Below are 10,742 nucleotides of genomic sequence, written 5' to 3'. Positions count from 1 at the left end.
TTATTATTCTGCTTTACAATTAAAATTTTAAAACTAATAATAATTTCCTAGACATTTCTCTTTTTCTTGCTATGCTAGTCACATTTCCCAAATCCTTTATCAACGCTGCTCTGCATATGAATGGGCTGTAATTGAACTGTCACATTCATGAAGGTCAGTAACCTTTCATTAGGAAGAATGTGCCTTTCTTGATAAATTGTAAAGTCCCGGAGGATTTGAAAGCATATTTAAAAAAAAAAAAAAAAAAATTCTGTCTACTATATCTTGAAGAACAAAATGCAGATTTTCTCTGTTATTTTGTACATGAGGCAAGAAAGTGATTGCTTGTGTTTTTGTTTAACATGCTTTTTGTGTGGGTTTTTTTGTTGTTATTGTTTGGGTTTTGGGGAGTTTTTTGAGCTAAGGGAGGGGAATTCTCTCTGCAGCCCACCAACCTTGGCTTTGTGTGTGTGTGTGTGTGTGTGTGTGTGTGTGTGTGTGTGTTTTGTCAGCAGCACTATGCAAAATTGTCTAATGGAAGCTTTTCCTGAGTCTTTAAGCAAAATGAAAAACTTAAATTTCCTTTCTTAAAAGAATAGCATTATTCTATATGCTGTTTTAAAAAGTAGAAATTATGAATGCTATTCTTTCCCCTTATAGTACACTTCAGCACTTGCTATGGAAAAGACCAAAGTCGTTATGTGGAAATACCCACCTGAATGATGCATATTCTGCTAACCCCACCCTATGATTTAGGCAATAATTAATACGGACAAGCACTCAGCATCTTTTGTGTTCAAGATGGCTGACCCCAGAGTGATCCAGGCCCCACCAGCGATGTCTGCTTGTGCTTCTGCATAATTTGACTTGAGACCCCTCTGGGGATTTTCAACCAAAGCTTTAGGCTCACTCAACCAGCACTAACTCCCAGCTCCCCTTTAGTTCAACCAGTATTTTGTCCCAAACTACAAGGTATGTGTACTGTTTAATGTGTGCTTGTACTTTAAATGGGAGCTATCTGCCAGTTTTGAAAACAGTTTTTTATTCAATTTTATCAACTTTAAATTGGATTCAAAAGATTGTTCTGGCATTATTGAGATTGAAATGCACAGAAACTACTTAACAGGAAATCTGAAAGATATTAGTGCAAAGACTGAACTAAAAAGACACGAGGAACACAATGTACCATGGTTTCTGCCATATTGATATGCTCTATGCTTATTTGATACACTTAGGGCTTCAATTCCTTAGGAACTTTCTCAGTGCGCAAACATGTGGACAAGCATCTATGCAAAATACATAATCTGTACATGGAAAATTTAAATTTCTTTTCTTTTTTTTTTTTTGAGATGGAGTCTCGCTCTGTCGCCCGAGCTGGAGTGCAGTAGCCGGATCTCAGCTCACTGCAAGCTCCGCCTCCCGGGTTTACGCCATTCTCCTGCCTCAGCCTCCCGAGTAGCTGGGACTACAGGCGCCCGCCACCTTGCCCGGCTAGTTGTTTTTTTTTTTGTTTTTTTTTTTGTTTTTTTTGTATTGTTTAGTAGAGACGGGGTTTCACCGTGTGAGCCAGGATGGTCTCGATCTCCTGACCTCGTGATTCGCCCGTCTCGGCCTCCCAAAGTGCAGGGATTACAGGCTTGAGCCACTGCGCCCGGCGGAAAATTTAAATTTCTTATAAAAGAAACAGAAAATAGAAGGATTTTAGCAGATAAATTCTTTTTACAAAGAATGTGATCATCATTTGTAGATCTATGTGGTTGCATGGTGGGAACAGCAAAGGAACTTTCTATCAAAAAAAAAAAAAAAAAAACTAGCAATTCCCTACAGTATTAGGTAGGTTCCAACTAAGAAAACAAAACCTATACCAGATAATTCAACAGAAAAAAAATGTAATGGTGGGAAATGTTTTTGAAGATATGAAAAGAGCTGAGAGAGCAAACAGGGAAGGTGAGTAACAACTGCAGAAAGTGACTACCACTTTTAGGGCTATAGGGACAGTGAGAAGAGGTGGTGTTACAGGGGCCTCAATGATGACTGCAGCTGCCAACACCTGTGCATTGGGATGTTGCAGCTGAGATGCGCAAGTACAGTTATGAAACATGATTTCAAGGATATCAAACTAATGATTCAACCAAGTACATTAGAACTGGCCTCCAAACAGCTCAGTTGGTAGAAGCTGGAACTGTGGTAAGCCTGCCTGGTGGGAGCTGGCAATTTGAAGAAAAGAATAGGGTAGTGGGAGTTAAAACCACTGATGAGACACAGCAGAGACTTTGCTAGGCAGAAAGAAATAGGGAAATCATCTAATGTCTCCTTCCCTCTGGTGCCAATCTCCCACTAGAGCCTCCCCTTGTTACCTGGAAGCAAGCTGGTAAGAAAGCCTGGAAAAGGTTGATGTACGTTCAACCCCTAGTGGGGCAGGAATAAGGGCATGGAATGTATTTCAGAGCTAAGAGGGATGGTCTGCAGTACCATTGGCTTATTTGTATACATTCTCACAATTGTTGTCTAGGGCAAATACTATTGTAGGGTCCTACAAATAGGATATATAGGCAGGAAAATAACAGCGTTAAATCATGGCATTAAAATAGACAGTAAGTTCTTAAATTCATCCTAATAGCCAACCAAAACAACTCCTGAGCAATTTCTCAAGAAGTAAAGGAAAAAGAATCTTCATGAAGTAAATCCATTTTGCTAGGGAAATGGCCAAATCTAACCATTTTCAATGTTTTGATTAGGTGGAACTTATCAAAAAGTATAGTCCCTGTTGTGAATCTCACCAGGGCAAGATCAATACTTAGTTCACAATTTCCTGGGATGGGTTTGATGATTCTTGTTGAGTTTAGTTGGTGCTCACTGCAGCCACCCATACATGTGTGTTCAGATGCTGAGAACCATGACTGTGCTTAAAACCATGATTTCAAAGAAATCTACTTTTTTAAAAAAAGTGTACCAGAATTCACCCCAAAATAGGTTTTTCTTCTTTAATCCCTTTGACAAATTTAAATATTTTAAAATACCAAACTAAAAATCTTCCCACTGCAAATAAAGGTATATTATTTATTCTTGGTATATAAATATTCTTGGATGTACGTAAGATTTTATTTTGGATTATTATTATTGTTTTTTGTTTGTTTGTTTGTTCTGTCTGTTTTTTGAGATGGAGTCTTACTCTGTTGCCCAGGCTGGAGTGCAGTGGCACGATGTCAGCTCATTGTAACCTCCACCTCCCAGGTTCAAGGGATTCTCGTGCCTCAGCCTCCTGAGTAGCTGGGATTGCAGGCATGTACCACCATGCCCAGCTAATTTTTGTATTTTTAGTAGAGATGGGGTTTCGCTATGTTGGCCAGGCTGGTATCGAACTCCTCACCTCAGGTGATCTGCCTGCCTCAGTCTCCCAAAGTGCTGGGATTACAGGCATGAGCCACTGTGCCTGATCATATTTTGGGTTATTATGTGCCTTAAAAAAAAAAAAAAGAAATGATTAGTCAGGGGATTCAGAGTTGTTTCTGTTTGTTTGCTTGTTTTTGGTTGGAACTTGTTTTTGGTTGAACTTCTAATCTTCCAATCTTCTTCCAATTATTCTGGGTTCCTTTTCCCTGTGCAGTTGAGAAAGAGTTTATATGACTGACTAAAAGGGAAGGAGCTTCTGGTAACTAAGCCTTTGACGTAAGCTCAGAATTTCTAAGCCATTGGAGAAGACTGAGTTATTCAGTCTTCACACCCACGTGATTTCTTGGGTCAATGCTGTCCTTGCTCTGACAGCGGCTTTCAAATTAGAATTCCACAAGTTCCCCAAAAGTATAAAGTAATGTTTGAAGGGAAAAGAGAAATATAAGGTAGGGGTGTGTGGTGGGGAGGTTGGGGAGGGCGGCGTTCTGTGCCCTCCACTCCTACCTCTATCACAGGAGCTTCACTAGTTAGGGTGTAGACATTGTGGTTGGCTTCCTAAACCATTCCATCCCATTCTTTACCAGTCTCTCATCCTGTACGATGAGGAGCTGAGTTCAGTCCTTAAGCCAATTATGTAAACTCATTGTTCCTTTTACTGATTGGTTCAGCAGTTCAGGCAGAAGCCAATCAGCAGATGCCATGCCCCTGTAGACATATGAACCCGGTTGACCCCTTGAAACCTAAAGAAAGGAAATTAGTTCTGTTAGGAGAGAAGTGCTTTCTCTAGCCACATGTGAACAAGGAAGAGTTGCTGCCCTGCATGCACTTGGAGCCATCTGATGACTACTGAGGGAATCTGTCTTGGGATCAAATAACACTGGCATGGTTAGTAGAGAGAGAGAGTAAGAACCGGTCCCTTGCAGAATTTATCAAACAGCTGACTCAGTCAACCCTGAAGCTCAAATGTCTTCTTATGTAAGATAATATTTTTCCTTTTGTTTAAGCCTGTTTGAGTTGGATTTTCAGTTACCCGCAGTAGGAACTATTATAATTGATACAATATCCCACCTATAAAAAGATTAAAAAACACTGTTCTAGGGGAACTTCCTAAAAACCTTACGTTTCAGATAGGCATTTTAACTGATATTTTTCACTTTTCTAATTCTAAAGAAGTATTCTGACCTTTAAAATGGATTTTAATATAGTGAATTTTCATGTTTAGAAGTCCTTCCTTCGTTTCAAAGGGCCTTCTTGCTCTGTAAGTGTAAGGCTGTACAAATAGGCTTAAAAACAAATCTGTGCAGCTGAATAAGGTTTCTGTTGTTGCTATTTTTTTTTCATGTTTACATCCTCTATTTCCCTTTCCTCCCTTGTGACACTTCCACCCCTTCTCTTTAGCCCACACTGTGATGACTGCCCTCACTCTGTCCCTGGGCTGCTCAGGATTTTGGTCTAGGTCCTAACTGGGTCTGTCCACTCTAAATATATATTCAGTTATGTGGTCTTCCCTGCACCCCAATTCTCATTTAAAATGTAGCTACCATGAGTTGTTCTTCTCAAGTCAGCTTGGGGGAATCATTGATAACTTTGTTCATGCTAAATTCTTTATGCGCAATAATGGCAATGGAAACCTTAATTAGGAACCAATGCACCTCGTACACAATAGGACATCTGTGTTTGCTTGGTCAATAGAAAGGTTAGGGAAAATGAATATATGAACCCATCTATAGAGTATTTATGATTGATCAGAGAACTCTTGAAATCACATTATAACCCTCACAAATGAATCTATGATAGAATCTCAGGCACAGTGAACACTCCTTGGACTGGTTCTGAGAAGAGGCACCTTTCTCAGGGTTATTGGAATCACAGCATTTATTTAACCATGTACTTCATGCACAGAGCCAACCCCAGTGGCAGAGTATTCATAATCAAAAAGGCCTGACTGCTGGAGACAGGTGTTGGGGGACCCCCCCCACCCCACTCTTAAAGCTAGTGTGAACACCATCCAACATTCAAAGAGCTGCTCACGAGTCTCTGCTGCGGCCTGGCAGCCGGTCCTTCCAACCCTCTTTCCATTCTGTGCTGCCTCATGTTTACACAGTGAAAATGAAACTGTTGCCAGTGTTAATACAGCATAATTTATAAGCTGAGAAGAGAACTCAGCATGCATTCCCTTTTCAAGCGAAACAGACTGTTACTTTCAGAACCAACTGAAGGGTGGAGACATTTCTTGGAAACCAAGGCAACTGCTGATTCCCCAGATCCTTTCCGCCTCACAGGATCTGCCTCTCATGAGGCTGGCAGGACCAACTCACAGAAAAGACGGGTAATGAAAAGCCTCTTCCCTGAATTACAGAAGGCAGATTCATCAGACGAGGCCATTTTATTAGACTCCAAAAAGTCCCTTAAACCTCCATTACAGAAAAGGGACTCAGGGGACTTGAGGTCAGGGGCCTCGTTTATTAGAGAAGGACTATAGCACTGAATTACTTTCTCATGTTCATGCATTAGGTATGATTTCAGAGATGCTGCAAAGCCAGACTCTATCTCAGAAACTGGACAGAAGGCACAATTTCCTTTGGGTTTGGTAAAAGATGCCTGTATCCCTATCATACCCATCCTCCTTCCTTCTAACATAGTAACTGAGATTGTTACACACACACACACACACACACACACACACACTTCCAAACTTCAGGACCAATGGGCAGTTGCTGACCAGCATTAAATCGACCTTGCTGGGCCCATCCTAAATGGAGAGGTAGTGAGGCCTCTCTAAAATTGGGTTCCTACCTTTTCTCTAGGTCTTACGGTGATTTTTATCCGGTCTCCTAATTACTGAATTTATGATACTTCTTTTAGGAATCTGCCCTCCCAGATATTCCCTGAGGGCTTAACTATTGACTTCTCTAAGAGCTTGGGTTTGAACTGGACCTTGTACAATGATACCTGCCTTCTTGCTATGCCTCGATGTTTTAGACTTATGTTTAAGCTCACCTTCCTTCCTATCAGCCTGTTCCTGCCATCATTTGCTGCCATGTTTAGACCCCTAACCTCTGTCTAGCTCCATGATATCTATCTGAATGACAACTAAGCCCCAGTTATAATAGAGTATTGAGCCCTAGATCCCCCTTGGGACATGATGCTCAGGATCATAACGGGTCAATTATGCTGATTATCCTCTCGTCCCCACCATCAGGGATAATGAGCCACGATACTTAATGCAGGGTTAAGGAGAGGATGCTCAGGAACAAACTGGAAGGTGGCTGCTGCCTGGGAGGAGTATGATAATAACCCTCACATCACATTCCACTTTCATGGTTCCAACCTGCACAGCTAAACACACATCCCTCCTTCTGTTGAACTTGGCCTTGGTCTCCAAGATCCAACCTGGCACTAGAAAAGCATGTAACTAGGACCCCTATAGCAGCTACTTAGTATGTTTTGAGTTCCTCAGTGTCTAAGAGACTGCCTTACACAATACTTTCCTTCTTCATTTCCATTGCTAAACCACACTGATGTCTTTAGATTGAGATGTGATATCTCCTGTAGTCCTATTACAATTAAAAATGTATGAAGATATAAGCTCCCAATCCATTGCTAGGCTATCAGAACCTTATTGGAGATCAGTCATTCAGTAATTATTTACTGCTACGATTTTCGAGTGTAATATCTAGATGAGAAAGAATGAGACCTGGGACAGATACATTTTTATTGTGGAAGAGAAATAAGCTATGAAGAAATAAATTTGCCTTTGGGTTTTCTGTGGGGAGTGGGTGGGGAGTGGAAGACACAGGCTTACATACACTAATGGGCTAGGGGTGTGTCTTTGGGATTCACTCATCTGTAGCACTGCCAGGGACCAAACAATCCAGAACCAATAATAGTCAACATAGAGACTGGACTTCCAGCTCTTTGGGGCAACTGACCTTCCCCACTATTTCCTATATTTTTCAAATACCCAACTCATCCTAACCCACTTTCCACTAGGAAATATGTTCATCAAACCAACATAAATATAAAGACATTTTGTTCCATGTGTTTTGAAATAAATCCCAGAAGCCTATAAAAGGTAGTTAAGTCAAAGAAAACAGTATGGAAAACAATTTTGATTTTCCAGGGCACATTAAATGGAATTAAGGTAACTATTCTTTTTTCCATGAGCTTTCTAAGAGGCATATGAACAGAGACACTGACAATGTAAGGTCAAAGCACATATAAAAGAAAATTAAATTAAGTTTAACCTAAAGCTGCCTCCTTACATATTTCAAATTTGGCATAAAGGTTTCTTCATACATAGTGAACTGTAACCTACCTGGATATATAAACAGACTGTAATCTAGTCTTGTGCTAATCACCAAATTTTGGCCAAAGGTGGCCAGCTATTCAAACCTTGTGCAAATAAGGCAAACGCCAAGCTGGAAGCAACCTACGTGTTTCTGTATTTGCCTTCTGTTTTCCATACCTCACTTTCCTTTTTCGGTCCACAAATCTTGCTTGACCATGGGGCAGCCCCGGGGTCTCTCTGAATCTGGTTCACGGGCCGCCCAATTCATAAATCATTTATTTTCTCAATTAAGCTCTGTTAAATTTAATTTCTCTAAGGTTTTTGTTTGTTTGTTTGTTTTCAAATTCATGGCTTAGTTAAGCAAACCTTGTTTATATTTTTTTAAACCCAGAAAGATGTCCAAGTACATGATCTTTGTAAATAACTCAGTTCATATTCTGTCTTGATCTCATCCTCTTACTCGTCCAGCACTATTCCTGCGTCTGCCTTTCTGTAAGCAAGGGCATCCTGATGGCTCATGGGAAGATGACCTCTTGCGCTTACCTCTGGCCACTTGACTTTTCTTCAACCACACTGTCTGATGTTGTTTCTGTGACCTCGGTGTTCCACAGACTGACCAAGTTTTGTCTCCTCTTAAAGCCACTGAGTACATGTGACATGGGGACAAGGGTCCACAGGTGCTTGTCTTAAACACTGGCTACCACATATAGGAGTCCTTTAGGGTAAAACTTCACTTATGTGCTAGAAGGAATTTTAAAATAATCTAATTTTTTGTTTTGTTTTAATATTTCATCTAACAAGACCCAGCAAGACCTTTCTGATCAGCTTAGTAAACCAAATTTGAACAAAACATTTTTTCTTTTTGGTTCCTCAAAAGCTAACCAATACAAATGGGAGAGATAAAATTTGAACATGTCAGACTTTTTCTTAAAAGTATCACAGGCTTAATTATCTTATTATTTTATGAATTAAACTGTGAGGATGAAGGATCAAGATAGCATTGCCCATTACCTTAGAGAAGGTAAGTCTGTGTTCCAACTGATATGTACATTTTTCCTTCCATTCATTCTCTTTCTAGATAGTTTCTTAGAAAGTTTACTTGGACTTGGCTGGGCATGGTGGCTCATGCCTGTAACCCTAGCATTTTGGGAGGCTGAGGTGGGCGGATCACCTGAAGTCAGGAGTTCAAGACAAGTCTGATCAACAGGGTGAAACCCTGTCTCTACTAAAAACACAAAAATTAGCTGGGCTTTGTGTCATGTGCCTGTAATCCCAGCTCCTTGGGAGGCTAAGGCAGGAGAATTGCTTAAACCTGGGAGGTGGAGGTTGCAGTGAGCCAAGATTGCACCACTGCACTCCTGCAATCTTGAGCAAGACTCTGTCTCAAAAAAAAAGTTTGCTTGGACTTTATGAAGGCCTAAGTGAGCATTTTAATAGAATGATATTTCTAACTCTTAACACTTATAACATACTGAATAGGCAGAACATAGGATTTTTAGAGAAGTGAAGCTCCTCCACATGATACTGTCATGATAGCGACATGTCACTGTAAATTGGTGCATACGTTCATACAGAGAATGTCCAATGCCAAGAGTAATACCTAATGAAAACTATGGACTTCAGGTAATCATGATGTATCAGTGTAACAAAGGTAATTCTCTGCTAAGGATGTTAACAGGGGAGGCTATGCATGTGTGGGGGCAGTGGTATGGGGAAATCTCTGCATTTTCTCTCAATTTTGCTGGGAACCTAAAACTCCTCTAAAATAAGATCTATTAAAATTATAAATATAATATTATATACAAAAATAATATATTTTTATATGATAACAGGATTCTACTATATTCAGACACCTCACTAGCTTTAACCATCCAGAATAAATAATTGGGAACCATGTTGCATTCTCATTGTTTTGAGTTTCAGCATATTAACATAATGATAAATACCCTCTACTAAAGTACCCTCTAATAGATTGTGTAGCCCTGGGAGGTCTTCAATATATCAGGGACACTTTCACCATCTGAGTATTTTTGAGACGGAGTTTTGCTCTCATCAGCCAGGCTGGAGTGCAATAGTGCCATCTCGGTTCACTGCAACCTCCACCTCCTGGGTTCAACTGATTCTCCTGCCTCAGCCTCCCGAGTAGCTGGAATTACAGGCACCCGCCATCACGCCCGGCTAATTTTTGGGTTCTTAGTAGAGATGGGGTTTCACCACATTGACCAGGCTGGTCTTGAACTCCTGACCTCAGGCGATCGGCCTGCCTTGGCCTCCCAAAGTGCTGGGATTCCAGGCATGAGCCACCACGCCTGGCTCACCATCTGTGTATCTTATACTTTAGATGTCCCCGTGCTCAGTTCCTTCACATATAAATAAGAAATATTCTGACTTTTGGTATTTTACAAGGTTTAGTGGATATTAACAAATATATTTAAACTCACATTAGAATGAGCCAATTATATGTAGTGGCAGGGACAGAAGGCAACCCTGCCCTTCTTTTGGGAATAGTTCAAAAGGCAGAAGTGTAATGCCTCTCTAATGTATGACTAATTTATTTGAACTAGTTAATGTCTTATTCTTGCTCTTTCCAAACACCTCAGGAGCTTGTGGGTGTCAAACAGGTGGAAAAATTTAGGCAATTCAACTCCTCAATTCTCTATTTCTAACAACAAGGAGCATTTTAATATAATGCTTATTTAGCAAACATTTAATAAGCATTAATAGAATGGCCATTTAATAAACATTTATTCATCCATGCTAGCATCAGATTCAGAAAGAATCACAATCTTTTTCCTTACCATCTGAAAAATCAAACTAGATATTTCCCAGATCTCCATCTCAATACTGCTGATGGCATCGAAGACAAAAAGGGCCTGAGAGTCTAAGGGAGACTGAAGAGAAATGACAACTAAATGCTGTGCTTAATCCCTGATAGGGTCTGCTAATGACAAAGAGAAGAAAAAAGCTCTAATGGTCTATATTGGGACAACTGGGGAAAATTGAATGTTGATTTTTTTTTTTTGACATGGAGTTTTGCTCTCATTGCCCAGGCTAGAGTGCAAGGCGCCATCTCAGCTCA

The sequence above is a fragment of the Rhinopithecus bieti genome, unplaced genomic scaffold, assembly GCF_001698545.2.
Source record: "Rhinopithecus bieti isolate Rb0 unplaced genomic scaffold, ASM169854v2 scaffold_62795, whole genome shotgun sequence".
In the NCBI taxonomy this organism is placed as follows: domain Eukaryota; kingdom Metazoa; phylum Chordata; class Mammalia; order Primates; family Cercopithecidae; genus Rhinopithecus; species Rhinopithecus bieti.
The sequence above is the reverse complement of the archived record's forward strand: the minus strand, read 5'-3'. Positions refer to the sequence as shown.